The sequence below is a fragment of the Tursiops truncatus genome, chromosome 9 (genome assembly GCF_011762595.2).
Source record: "Tursiops truncatus isolate mTurTru1 chromosome 9, mTurTru1.mat.Y, whole genome shotgun sequence".
Classification (NCBI taxonomy): Eukaryota; Metazoa; Chordata; class Mammalia; order Artiodactyla; family Delphinidae; genus Tursiops; species Tursiops truncatus.
Genome location: NC_047042.1, coordinates 33,794,098 through 33,809,545, shown reverse-complemented (window position 1 = coordinate 33,809,545; position 15,448 = coordinate 33,794,098). Strand labels below are relative to the sequence as shown.

General features: G+C 37.8%; 1 long non-coding RNA gene across 2 annotated transcripts in view; it reads left to right on the top strand.

Moving 5' to 3' along the window:
• LOC109548846 (uncharacterized) overlaps positions 1 to 15,448 on the top strand; it is a 410,544-nt gene that overhangs the window by 369,889 nt on the left and 25,207 nt on the right. For both annotated transcript variants that reach the window (XR_002175017.3, XR_002175015.3), the window contains one exon: positions 3,248 to 4,512. This is a non-coding gene — a long non-coding RNA (uncharacterized lncRNA). The remainder of the gene's footprint in view (positions 1 to 3,247; positions 4,513 to 15,448) is intronic.

Below are 15,448 nucleotides of genomic sequence, written 5' to 3'. Positions count from 1 at the left end.
TAATGAGACACCCCAACACCCCCACTGTGGTGATGTCAGGGAAAGCCAAGTAGGGAACGGGGACTTTTATCCCTGCTGGCCAATAATAAGCCTCATTCTAAGCCTCCAGGTTAGTGGAGACTAACTAGGGAGACTGGATTTTGTCTCCCACCCAGAAGTAGTAAAGCATCCTTTCCCCTCCTTCAGGTGGAATCAGAGGATCCCTAGTGAAAAGTCAAGACTTTCAAAATAGCTAAGCCACCACCACGCCTCCCCCCTTCTCCAGCAATAATGAGGAGCTTCCCTCCTTGTACCAGTGGAGGATAAGTGGGTAATGTAAGCTGCTACCACAACCTAACAATAATGATATAGTGCTTCCCCCTTCCCCTGCCAGAGCAGTTTGAGGGAAAGCTAGCTAAAGCAGAAGTTTAAGATCCAGAGCCTCAGAACATAAAACAAAAATGTCCCGGTTGCAACAGAAAGTCACTTACAATGAGAACCAGGGAGATCTCCTACTCAGTGAAAAGAGACAATCACCAAGATGACCTAGGTGTTAGAATTATCTGACAAATACCTTAAAAGAGTCATCATAAAAATACTTCACTGAGCAACTAAAAATATATGTGAAACAAATAAAAAATTAGAAAGTCTCAGCAAAGAAATAGATGATATAAAGAAGAACCAAATAGAAATTTTAGAACTGAAAAATACAATAGGCAAAATTAAAGGCCCGTGGATGGGCTCAGTGGTAGAATGGAGTGGACAAAGAAACAAATAGCTTTGAAATTATTGAAAAAATAAAAAATTGAAATTATTCAATCTGAGATTAAATAAACTAAACATAAATGAACAGAGCCTCAGGGACCAGGGAGATTATAACAAAAGAGCTAATATTCATGTCATTGGGGTCCTAGAAGGAGAGAAGGAAGGCAGGTCTGAAAAAATACTCAAAGAAATAATGGCTGAAAACTTCCCAAATTTGGCAAGAGACGTAAACCTACCGAATTAGGACACTGAATGAGCCCTAAAGAAATCAATGCCAAAGCGCATCAAAATTAAAGTGAAAATTAAAGACAAATCTTGAAGACAGTCATAGACATACAACATCTCATGTGTAGGAGAAACATAATTAGAATGACAAGATTTCTTATCGGAATCCATGGAGACTAGAAGGAAGTGGCACAGTATTTTTCAGGTGCTGAATTGTCAGCTCAATCCTACAGCTAATGAATATGTGTTTCGGAAGTGCAGGAGACATCAAGAGGAAGGAAAATGAAAAGAATTTGTCCCAGGGGACCTACCCTAAAAGAATGGCTAAAGGAATTCTCTGAACCGAAAGGAAACAATATAAGAAGGAACCTTATTATATCAGGAAGGAAGGACATAATAAGCAAAAATATCAGTAAATACAGTAGGCCTATATTCTTCTCCTGAGTTTTCAAAATTATGTTTGATGGTTAAAGCAAAAATTATAAAACTGTTGCAGTTCTAAATATATGTAAAGAAAATATTTAAGATAATTATAAGTGGGTAAGGGTAATGAGAAGTAAAGGGAACTAATGTTTGTATCCTTCACTTGAGCTGGTAAAATGAGAACATCAGTAAACTGTGATGTTACATGTACCTATACCTATGTATATACCAGGGAATCTATACAAAGAGGCATATTCAAAATGCTATAGATAGATCAAAAGAGAATTATAAAATATGTTCAAGTAACCCACAGGAGGGCATGAAAAGAAAACAGAGAAATAAAAAACAGAAGGAGCAAAAATAAAAAACCCCAAAAAACGAGAAACTAAAGCCCTAACATATCAATAATAACACGAAATGTAAATAGTCTAAATATGCCAGTTAAACAATGGAGATTGACATATTGGATTAAAAATATGACCCAACTGTATGCTGATAACAATAAAATCACTTCGAATACAATGAGATAAGCAGGTAGAAAATAAAAGGATGGGAAAAGATATATCATGGAAATATTAAAAAAAGGAAAAGTAGGAGTGGCTATACTAATATCAGTACACTTCAGAGCAAAGAAATTTCCAGAGACAGAGAGGGATATTATATAATTATAAAAGGACCAATCCACAAAGACACAGCAATCTTAAATATGTATGTAACTAGACAACAGAGTTGGAAAATATGGTAGGAATAACTCACAAAGCTGAAAGGAGGAAAAGACAAATCCACAGTTATAGGGCTTCCCAGTGAATTCTTAGACTTCACACAAAAAGCACAATTCGTAAAAGGAAACACTGATAAATTGGACTTCATCAAAATTAAAAATATTTCTTCTGCGAAAGACCTTGTTTGAAACATGAAAAGACAAGCTACAGGCTGTAAGTCCAAGATCAAGGAGCCAGCATGGTCATTTTCTGGTGAAGGCTTTATTCCTGGCTTGCAGACAGCTGCCTTCTCACTGTGGCCTCACATCACGCACACGCACGCACACACACACACACACACACACACACACACGCATGCGCACACATTGAGAGAGAAAAAGGGAGGGGGAGAGAGAGAGGGATCTTCGTCCTCTTGTAAGGGCACTAATCCCATCATGTTGACTTCACCCTCATGGCGTCATGACCTCTTCTAATCCCAATTACCTCCCAAGGGCCCCATCTCCAAATACCCTCACATTGGGGGTTAGGACTCCAACATGTGAATCTTGAGGGGGACGCAATATTAAGTCCATAACAAAGGAAGAATACGAAAAATCCTAAAATTAGAAAATATGTAATTGAATACTTACTCACTCATATAATTTTATATCAACCTCCGGGATCTGTAAGAAGACCTACTGTTTTATTAGAGTTCAGTTGGAATTGGAAGGTTTAAAAGAATCACAGTTAAGCCCTCTGGTCTTTTCCATGAGGATAATCAACAACATTGGTTGATTATGTTTGTATGGATGAATTTGTCTGTTCATGGATAATGTTAGGTCTCCTAGAATAAATATCTTCTATGTAAATAGACCTGAAATTCATACCGTTCAAAACTGTCTCTTGGTTTATATTATACTACATTGCACTTTTTGTATGATATTGACACATGCTGATCCCTTTGCAGATCTGCAGTTGTAGCCACATATTAGATGAGTTTCCAGTGAAGCTGTCTAGCAAGCTGGGCTCTAGATAAATAAATACAAAGAAAAAAATACTAGATAAGGTATTGAGAAAGAATACACTCACATTGATGTGTATGGAAATATGATTGCTATTTTTAGGGTTAATTCTCTTCTTTTTTTTTCTTTTAGGAAAGAAACTCAAGAAAATAACTGTGGCATGAGGCCAGTTTCACATTGGATACAGATGGGAATTCCCAAGTAACGTGCTACAACTGCAAAAACTACAGACAATCCATGTCTAAAATTTTAAAGGGAATCTTTAACCTATTTAAAGAATTTGGGGTTTGAAATAATTCCATAGTGAACTAAGTTTACAGTGAGCAGTCAGAAATAGTTCTGGTGAATGAAGCTGTAGGCATTTAGAAGGGGGGTAAGAGAAGAAAAAAATCATGAGGAAATGAGGAATTTTTTTGGTAAATGAAAAAGAAGAAGTTGTAGTAAACATTTCAGAATTATGGGAGATGGGAGAATGCCTAGAGATCAGTATAAATATTGACAGAGTTTAAAATTAGGAATAGTTGATAAATGTGTTCTTAACTGCACTGTCTGCTACTTTACAGGTACGTGTATATTTTATGTGACATGTCTATCTCCTAATACCATCACATTTGGGGTTAGGATTTAACATGAATTTTGGAGGGACACAAACATTCAGTCTATAGAACAGATACGTAGAAAGAAAGAAATATGCATACACATGTATGGCCTTTTTTCTCACACAAAAGGTAGAGTGTAATAAAAAATTGGGGGCCCTTGCTTTTTTTCGTCTAATGCATATATCCTTGGAATCCCTCAATATCAGTTAATAGAGATATTCATTCCTTTTATAGCTTGATAGTCCTCCATTGTATGAAAGTACCCTAGTTTATTCAACCACTCTCATATGTGTGAGCATTTAGGTCATTTCCACTATTTTGATTTTACAAATAATGCTGCAGTGAATACCCTTGAGCATACATTTTTGTACTTTGAGGAATGTATGTTTAGGTTAGATTACTAAAATTGGGATTGGTGGACAAAAATTTAATATGAGCATCTTTTCATGTTTAAGGGTCATTTGCATATCATACCCTGTAAATTGTCCATTCAGGTTCTCTGCACATTTTTCTAATGGATTTTGGTCTTTGTATCTTTTGATTTTTTAAGAGTTCTTTACCATTGATAGTGGTTCTATACACTGGTATATTGTAAAAAATGCCCAAACAGCATTATATTGAAAATTAAGAACTGAAATTTGCAGGTGATTTCCTTCTTTTAAAAAAGAAAAGTAAATATAAGGTCATCCCTGTAGTAATAATAATACTCTCCATTAATTGCTTTCCAACCTAGCATGTTGTGAAGAGGTGAAGAAAACAGGAGCTTACCAGACATCAGAGAATTACACCCAATCCTAGGTAAGCATACTGGCTTTGACTATCATCTTTCTTGTATGATGAGAAGCAAACATACAATTGACCAGTTAGGTTCAAAATAATCCATATGGAATTTTAAAATATGTCCATCCCTTATTTGGTGTATAAAATCCTTGTCAAAACGGTCCCACAATTGGTCCAGAACACTGCCACCACAGAAACTTTCTGTGGTACCTCATCATGGAGCAGCTTACCTTCCTTTACTTCCATATCATTCCTCAGAGCTTCTCTCTCTCATTTTCCCACTTTCTGGAATATATATACCTTGGGAATCTTTATTACTGTCAGCCTATTATTCTAACTCATAATTATCTGGATCCTTCCTTCCTCCCTTCCTTCCTCCCTTCCTTCCTTCTCCACAATATGTTATGGACCCATGTCCTAGACTCAAGTTTGTTCTATATAAAGCCTTACCCCATCATAACTTCCTCATTTCAAAGATGTTACAGCATAGGTAGGTAGACCCCATGTTGCAGATTGAAGAATTAACAGAGGTCCATAGAACTTGATAATAAGGTGCTACTGATTCTGTTTGACTCTCCTATGCATCTACATTCTTTGTCACCACATGTCAGAGGTTCAAGGTTAAAACCTGAATTTTTATGGGAATAAGGGCGTGTGTTTGCATGTGTTTTTCTTTTCATTTTGGAATTGGCTGGTACATGATTTACCGGTGAGAACTTTTTTTTTCCACTATGAAAACGCTTTAATGGTGGTGTCTGTACAGCATGTGATGTCAAGACAAGAAGAAAAGCAAATACACACACAGTGAGACATGGCTATTACAGAACAGGTTGAAAACACCAACTTAGATAAAATAGAAATCAACCCAGCAGGGCCATATGTCACAAGTTTGTAAACTAAGTTCACACTTCAGCAATTTATTACCCTTGCCTAAGTACTATTACACTATTCTGAAACCATTTAATCACTGCTGCTCCTATTTTCCCTTTTGCTACTATTCAGTTTCATCCCCATTCTGATTTATAATTAAATAAGTTTCTTCTTGACATTCATAATTACTCAACTCTACAACCTGAGGCAGAATTTCTTTCAAAGGAATCAGATTGATCTCACCTAATGAGCCCTTCCTAAAGTTTTATTTCTATTGCCAAGTGCACATTATCTTTTATTTGATATGATATACTGAATCCAGAAAGTTCCTTGAATGCCAAAATACCATTTCTCTCTCTCCACACTCTTTCTCCAGGGATTTACACATTTCTGTTTTACTCACCTCAGCCGTGATCCACACGCCTGCTATTTCCATCCCAGACATCTCTGCGAGCTGCCAATCATACTGCACTTGGCCAGAAGGCTTGGGGCTTTTGAGTCTGTACAGCCAAATATCTAGAGATTGGGTTCACTCTACCCAACACTTTTGAATTTTGATTTTGGTTTTATTTTTCATACAGACTTCCAGAAATTAAAAGTGGCTTTACCAAATCCCCATGCCACTTGACTCCATCCACTTATCTATATTTTGCATTTTTCCAGCTACAGTTCAGAAGCCACCCTAAGAGGAGATAGCAGAGACCCTTGAGGCTGCATTGAGTTTCACAATGAATGCATGCTACCTGACTGCTGGCCAGAGGCCTTATTTACTAATAATTTTACAATTTTGTGTTTCCTTCCAAGCCACCTCAGCAAGAATTTTCTTTTGAATTTCAGTGGTGAGGGATGATAGAATGATGACAGGTTGGCATGTTGCAGCTTGTACCAGTTGAATAGGAAGAAGCTTAAAGACTTTGGAGAAAATATCTAGGAATAGCTAGAGATCATAAGCATTGAAAACTCTGAGTAGTTCAATTGAGTGACTGTAAACCACTACAGGTAGCCTGTTTGCTTTCCACAAGTGACATCATTCTTATTTCTTCTCAAAATTTGACATGAAACGTCTTTGGAATTAGCAAATTACTATGTTTAATTACCTCACATTTGATGATGCTTATTGTTAGGATATGCAAATACCAGACAAAAGGGTTAAAATATCATTTTATCATAGACAATTTGTTGCTTGTGCCTCATGAATTTTTTTTAAAAAAATCATTTCATGTCTTGAATCCATCCCCCTAATATGGAAGATTGATTATTAATTATTAATAAAACTATGTTCTCTTGCACCTAGAGGGTAGTTTTACTGCCATTCTTAATATCAGGTGTTTAAATCATCACAGATACCAAATGGGGACAGCCTTGTAACATCCTCCCCATACAAGCTGAGAAATCAGAATTACAGCACACTAACTCCCAGTGGCACAAATTTGACACAGTTTTTTTCATCTTCACATGGACTGAAATACATCTGCATTTTTCTCTGTGAACACAGGATGGTAAGGCTGACGGCTATTTCATGATGACACCCATGGGGCTTCTGAGTCTTGATGGAGTTGTCATAGTGGCCTAGTATTTGGCTCTCAGCTTTCTGTGTCCAAGATTTCAATATATCATTTCTATAGTGAGGTCTTGGGAAATTTGTGAGTTTGATTATATATGTATCTGAAATGCATTTATAAAGCAAATTTCAGATATATGTATTTATTTTAGAATACATCTTTGCAGTAATCAAAAAAGATCATATTTATTATACAAGATACCCCACTCCCAATATCAAAGTACCTAGAAATGAAATTAGCAAGCAGAGATTGTATGGGGAGTGTGAGATCCTACAGAAGGACTGGAGTGGTATTGAAGGCTTCTTCACTAAGCCCTTTGAACACTCTTGCTCTACTGATTGCTTCTTTCTGAGGACCAGAATATTTTACTTGAATCTTTTATATATTATCAACCTCTGTTATACCCTCTCTTGTTCTCTCTCTTATTTTTCTCTCTTCCTTTCAAAAATTGTTCTGATTAACCACTAGTACATTTTTTTCTGGCAAGCTCTCTTTGTCTCATATTCCATTATAACTGCCTTTCATTTTCATTGCAGTAGCACCTTTCAATTCATCTTATCATACTTTCATACTATGTTACAATTCATGAGGACATAAATTTTTCTTAAAATTTCCCAGAAGAGTTACTATTACCCATTTTAAAAAGGATTAGTCCTATCACTAAGTCATTTGCAAGTACTTTTTTTTTTTTTTTGCCTTGAATAATTTTGGAGAAGGAATCCCATCCATCCATGGTGTACACGGTCTATATAGTTTCCCTCACAACTGGTGGGGGAGAATCCATCTATCTTTTAGACTTTAAGCCTTATGCATCCCCTAAACATATTTCCCCAAAAATCAGAAGTGCCATCTGCAGTGAAACTACATGGGAAAATAAACTAGCTTTGGCTCCCTTGGCCATAACCAATGATTACATCAAAGAAGGAGTAGATTAGTGGGGCAATGGTGTGTGCAGTTCAAAAATCGGGTTTTCTTGTCAGAGATTAGGATTTGAACCACAGCTCCACTGTTACTTCAGCTGTAGAACCATTGGCCAGTTCCCTCTCTTGGCTTTGGTTTTCTTATCTATAAAATGTAGAAAATAAAACACTCTCTCCCTCCTACTCTCTCCATCTCACACCAGCACTGGGGTTGTTTTAGGGCTTCAGTGAGAAAACACATATGAAATACTGAGCACAGTGACTGGCAGGAATGGGTCATCAATGAACGTTGGCCAACATGCTAACATCTGAAACAGGGTAAGGATGCTGTGACAGATTGTCTGCTGCCAACTCAGCATCATAATCGCACCCTTCTAAGGTCTGGGAAATTACATTCCCCAGACTCCCCTTCCCTATTTCATTCTGGGTAGAATTTCCCTTTGAGAGGAAGTTGCATGAGGTTTGGAAAGCAGAAGAGAAGTTAAAGCTATTATTTTCTGGATGTGGTGACAGCCAGACTTTAGGTAAGCATGAAGAGTCATAGCAGCTTTTCAAGCAAGCATGTGAGAACCACCAACATCATTGCTGCAGATGGTAGAGGTCTTCAAAAACTTCCCTAACTTTCCAGCTTTAGTGTCCTTGGTTTTCCATGGCAACTCTCTGATCTTCCCTCCCCAGCTCTCCAACATCTGTGTAAAGCCTAATTTCTAAATGAAATTTAGAGACTATTTTGGAGACACAGTGGCTTAGTTTTCCTGACTGATACCAGGCTGATAGATCTGGCTGTGGTCATGTTCAGAGAGCTGCTTGAGAGTGGAACTCACCTGGAACAGGGCAGCTGCTCCTGTCCTCCTTTGGGAGGGCTTATTTGTAGATTATTTGTATTACTAGACTGTGGCACCAGTGCAGTGCTGGGCACATTGCAGGAACTCAGTAGACATTCACTGAAAACCAGCATGCATGTATGGCTGCTTCTGTTTGCCCCATCACTCATTACCCTTCTTCTCAGATGTGTTCTTTCTTCCTTTCCCACCACTGTGTGGTTGAACAAGAGCCACAATCATCTTAGACCTTACTCTTCGGATCACATTTCATTGTTCCTGGTGTCACCTGGCTAATCAAAACCTTTCCAAAGAGTTTTTCAAATGAAAGAAAATAGAAGGGGCTCTTGCTGTATTATAATAGCCTGGAAGCTAGCTGTAGCCATTGTTTCCACAGAGTGGAGGAAATCTGTCTGAAAGAATGAGATGAACATTGTGGCAATAGTAGGCCTGTGAGATGGTGAGAGAACCCTGCTGCAGTAGTCTCCAATGAGTGGCATATTCCTCACCCTTACACTTTGGTTGAAGGACAGTACATTCACTTTCCTTGCCTAAATAATCAAGTTTGAGTTGAGTTTCTGTCATTACGCCAAAAGAGTAATGTCTGATATATTTGCTTGTATCCCAGTAGATTATCATGCCCCCATTCCTGCCTTCACCATTGGTTGTGCCCTTACCATTCACTTTCAGGAGGAGAGAACTGATAGAGGCAAAAGTTAAAGAGTTGAGTTAGAAAAGAAAATATGGGCACCTGTACAGGGAAGGCAGGAAGAGTGCTCCTGAGTGGTCTTCAAAGGCTTAGATGTGAGAGAGCAAAATTAATATTAATTTTTAAAAGTTTTTAAATGAATGCATCCTTTGCTGGGTAAAAGAACCAAGGTGTAGTGTTAGGACAACCATTCAATTTCCCGTTGTGTTGGTTACCTTATCCTCATGATCTATTCTAACTTATAACTTGTTATATCTCAATTTATCTACCTTCTAGTCATTCTGCTTTGTTAATCTGTAATCTGCATAAAAGCAGAGATTGTATTTTATCCATCTTCACATGCACAAGATCTAACATATAGCTTACCCCACAGTAGGTGATTAATAATTTTATGTTGAATGAATGAAATGTGTTCACACAAAGTATATGTATAACAAAGCAATATCTCTGTTTTGACATACTTTTTAAAAAAGCATCAAATGGCACAGTCATTTAAAGAAATATTGGACACATTATAGCTTAAAGAAATAAGGAATTTGGACAGTTTCTTGACATTTTGATTATATGAGGGAAATATATATTTATGCATATGTGTATGGTGTGTGTGTGTGTGTGTGTGTGTGTGTGTGTGTGTGTGTGTGTGTATGTGTGTGTGTATGAGGTAATTCTTTGGTATCTCTTCCCTGTTTCCCTCCCTCCCTTTCTTCTTTCTGAGTACCAGGTCATATGCTAGTCTGGAGATAGTAAGATGTACAAACTCTCAGTTCTTAAGACTGTTGATAAAATCTAGTGGTAGAGGTAGACACACTGACATCTATCTATCTATCATGCTTAGAGTTATTAGAGGTAAATATTATTTTATCACCAAATTACCAGTAAAAGATCCAATGAACTTATTTACAAAACAGAAATAGACTCACAGACATAGAAAACAAACTTATGGTTACCAGAGGGGTTAGAGGGGGGTGGAAGGAGATAAATTAGGAATTTAGGATTAACATATACACACTACTGTGTATAAAATAGATAAACAACAAGGACTTACTGTATAGCACAGGGAACTATATTCAGTGTCTTGTAATAACCTATAATGGAAAAGAATCTGAAAAAGAATACGTGTATGTGTATATATATACATATATATATATATATATAACTGAATCACTTTGCTGTACACCTGAAGCTAACGTAATATTGTCAAATAACTATACTTCAATTAAAAATGGTTAAAAATAAAAAATAGGGCTCCCCTGGTGGCGCAGTGGTTGAGAGTCTGCCTGCCAATGCAGGGGACGCGGGTTTGTGCCTCGGTCCGGGAAGATCCCACATGCCACGGAGCGGCTAGGCCCGTGAGCCATGGCCGCTGAGCCTGCGCGTCCGGAGCCTGTGTTCCGCAACGGGGGAGGCCACAACAGTGAGAGGCCCGTGTACTGCAAAAAAATAAATTAATTAATTTAAAAAAATAAAATAAAAAATAAAGTTTTGCCTATTACATTAAAAAAAAGATTGAGTAGCAATAGTGAGTTTGTGTCTTAGAGTAAAAATTGACTGTTTTCAGTCCTCAAAATTTTGAAAGATGCTATAAAAATTTAACAACTTAAAAGTGGAGCAAATATATTGAAAAGAGTACTCAGAGTGACAGCTTTGCAATAAGAATAATAGTGATAATAATAATGTCTAATATTTATAGTGTTTACCAAGTGCCCCGAGCTCTGCTAATTACATGTGATGGCTATACTAGTCTATACCTACAACAGTCATATGAGGTAGATATAAATTATTATGTATTTTGAAGGTGAAGAAAATTATACTTAAAGGTGTTAAGTAGTTTCCCAAGGTCCTGTAGCTAACGTGGTGCAGCCAACATTCACACGCAAAGGTGTCAATCTGCAGAGCCAGCATTCTTCCATAAAATAGAGAAGCAGTGTTCAAAAACCACACTTGACAAAGAGGAAAATCATACAGTTATCACTGATGGAAACATGGATGGAAAAATCATACTGTTAACCATAGAGTGTGGACCATAAGCATCTACCAGAAGCCTAGGGATGGGAACTATGCATGTAGGAGAGTTGCAAATGAAGTTTAAATATATTGGATATGATCTTTACCTGGTAAAGGTAAAGGCAAAGATTCACAGTGTCATAAGTGGAAAAAAGGCTTCAATAAATATTTAGCTGAAATACAGAATAAATATGCTACTATGAATGGATGATAATCTTCAACAGGTCTGATCTGAGAGCTTCCAACGTTTAAATAGGAGAATATTCTTTTATCTGCTTTGAAATGGGTACTCTACAAGTGTCTAAGACTCTGGGGCAATCAATTTAGAAATATACAGTTTAGCAACAAGGTTGCTCCATTTAAGCTATAAGGACTGAGAGTCTGGAAGACACATTTTATTGAGGAAGATTGGAGTTTTCCTCTCAAAGAAAGTGATGCTGGAAAGGACAAAATACAAGTAGATGTTTATTTCATGTAGCATTTGAAATATATGTCTTAATTTCGTCCAGAATATTTAGCTGGAGTTTTGAGTCTACAGGTACTCCTTGGGACCTTGCCTCCACTATTTTCTTCTTTCTACCTTGGGCTTTATGTATGCTTTGTCACTACTGGCTTTAACCTCAGTATTTTTATATAGGAGATCAGTTGTTATGATGGAAGGAGTACCAGATTAGGAATCCTGAATTCCAGGCAAGACTCTATAAATATTCTTTGATTTGGCTATAGTTCATGAAACCTCAATTGAATTTGTTCTAAATCAAGGGAGATAGGACTCTAAGAACCCATTCAGTTCTAAAATTCTATTACTCTTTGCTGGTCTTCATCCCTTAAATTGTAAAATCCCTTTCCTAAGGCACTCGTCTCCCAAATCATCCTGAGTTGGTGTTTCCTTTTCCTATACACATTGGCATTTGAACTCGTGGTCTCTGCCAAATAGGTTTGGTCATGGTTAGAATATTTTTTTATTTGAACATTAATATGTCAACTCGGCTCTGAATTATTTTTTAAGTGCTGTGAACATTGTATACTGCGACAGATACATATTAAAGGCTCAATACATCATTATTTAATTGATTAGAAACTGCCGAACCACTTCACTGTCTCTCATAATGAAAAATGAAAGTAATCTACCTTTTTTTTTTAATTAATTAATTAATTTATTTATTTTTGGCTGTGTTGGGTCTTCATTTCCGTGCGAGGGCTTTCTCTAGTTGTGGCAAGCGGGGGCCACCCTTCATGGCGGTGCGCGGGCCTCTCACTATCTCGGCCTCTCTCGTTGCGGAGCACAGGCTCCAGACGCGCAGGCTCAGCAGTTGTGGCTCACGGGCCTAGTTGCTCCGCAGCATGTGGGATCTTCCCAGACCAGGGCTCGAACCCGTGTCCCCTGCATTAGCAGGCAGATTCTCAACCACTGCGCCACCAGGGAAGCCCGAAAGTAATCTACCTTTAAGAATTGTTTTATCCTTAGAAATTAGTACAGTTTTATTTTACAGAGGAGTAAATTGAAATAAGGGAAAGTTTAAATCCTTGTCTAGGTCATACCTCATGTTTTCTGATTTTAAATCTATATTTCTTTTCTTTTTTTTTTTTTTTTTTCGGTATGCGGGCCTCTCACCGCTGTGGCCTCTCCCGTTGCGGAGCACAGGCTCCGGACGCGCAGGCTCAGCGGCCATGGCTCATGGGCCCAGCCGCTCCACGGCGTATGGGATCTTCCCGGACCGGGGCACGAACCCGTGTCCGCTGCATCGGCAGGCGGACTCTCAACCACTGCGCCACCAGGGAAGCCCTATATTTCTTTGATATATATCACGTCACTGTTTTCAAAAAGTGTATGTTTGAAATTAACAGTCGAGCAAGCTGATTTTTCTTCTAAGTGCCCATCCAATTTATTCATCTGTCGTGTGTTTTGTACCTACTAAGCATCAGGCTCCATGCTTGGCAAAGGCAATAGAAAAAGAAAAAAAAAAACAAGAATCCAGTGATGGCTTATGAGGTGGTGGTGGAGTGTATGAAAAAACAAAATGGCACTAACGATATAATGGGAGAAGTAGGATGATGAGCCAAGATACAGTGTGGACAATACAATGTAGGGGACCTGATTCAGATCCAATGGACAGGAAAGGTTTCTCTGGAGGTAGTGATAGCTAAGCAGAATCTGAAAGAGTAATAGAAATCAGCCATGCACAGAACGAAGGAATGACCATTTTAGGCAAGTGAAACTTCATACGCAAAAGCAAAGAGATGAAAATGACTCACACCTTTGGACAGTAGCAAATGGTCAGCGTGGCCAGGACCAGGGGCAACAAGAAGACTCTACATAAGAATTTTTCTTTTGTAAAATAATTAAATAGACTTATACTTCAAAGGGACCTGCAATTAATCACAAAGTGAAAATGGTTTAAAGAAAAAAATAAAAGGAGGTGTGACAGTAATAAAAGGCCTGAAAGAACAGGATCAATCCCAGAAGGAAGGAAAATGAGGCAGAGAAGCATGAAAATAGCTTGACCTTCGGTTGCTGGGAAGCAGAAGAAGGTCTCTCTGTGGTCCCCTCAGCACAAATCAAGTCAGCCAAGGTGAAAGTCACCTGAAGAAACAGACATAAGTCACTGTGTACGTTTATTTTTGCTACCACAATCCAGAAGGAGGACCAAATCAAGTTAGAATCCCAGAATCTGTGGCTTTGCCTGCATGAGTGATAGCAGGTTTTCAATGGGCCAAGTCCAGCACTGTATTTATTCAGCACTGAGATGTAATGAGAGAGCAGAAAATTGGTCGACTTCCAAAATTATGAAATAAAACATTTGGTCACAAAATTAACCAAATGAACAAATGTCTTCTGAGGTTTGTTGTGGTAGCTGTATTTTGTATCAAGCCTACTTTGGGATATATAGCATTTTCATCTTATACTACATCAACTTGCCTCAGCCAATGAACATCATTGATGTCAGAATACATATGATATTGTATATTGTGAAATCCCCAGTCTTCTTTCCCTGAAACCCAACAGAAATTGATACCTGGATCACTATTAAGGAGATTTACTCTCAACACTGGCCATCTCACCAGGGAGATAAGTCTCTAATTTTTTTTTTTAATTCCCCAAAGCCAGTACTAACACACACGCTGAAGTTCTGTTCACTTAAATTCTGTCAGTTTCCTTTGTCAGCTGAGGTTGAAATTGGCTACCCAACTAGACGTAATTAGGTTATATTCTCTTAGCTCTGGATTTTGTGCTATTCAATAAATGCCTGATGAAATGGGATGGGCCCACCTACTCTATCAAAAGCTCCCAATTGGGAAGGAATACAATAAGTTATTTTCAGTATTCTTTGTATTCCATTGTGAATTACAAAGCATAATTCTAAAACACAATTTTGAATAAGAGCTAGAAATTACCACTTTGTAATAAGAGGTAAGTATTACCATTTTGTAACAGCAATAGTAACTTCTCATTTTAGTATAGTAGAAATATCACTGTGTTTAGGATCAGAAGACCTGTTTCCCCCACCCTCCCAGATCAGGAACTAACTATACCTTTTATATTGAATAAGTCAAACCTCCCTGTTTTTCAGATTCTTCCAGTGTAAAACAAGGTGTATGGACTAGGTGGCTTCTATGATTCTTGCCTATGATTTGCTGAATGTCGAAAGCAAATTTAGTTTATCCCAGGCTTTATTTAAAGAGAAATCTAGAGACAAAATGTATCTTACCATGAAGTCACAGCATCAAATCACTTTTGAATAGGCCTCGTAATTGCTGTAATAATGATAGCCACAACTGTCGTGATATAGCATTTATCAAATGTCTACATGCTCACGTCACCATGCTAGACACTAAAATATATCAAATAAACTAAACAGATGCAGTCCTGGCTGGACTCCTAGGAGCACAGTAGATAAAAAGAGAAAATGGTTTCCCACATGCAACTGCTCCCTCAAAGGAACTATTCTTCAGGCTTTTCCTTCAACGTGATTCATGATGTGTACTATTCTGTTTACTTTCAAGTTACAAAAGAATAACCAAGAACAGAACTGACAAATTAAGTCAGTCAGTGCCACCTGCAGTTGG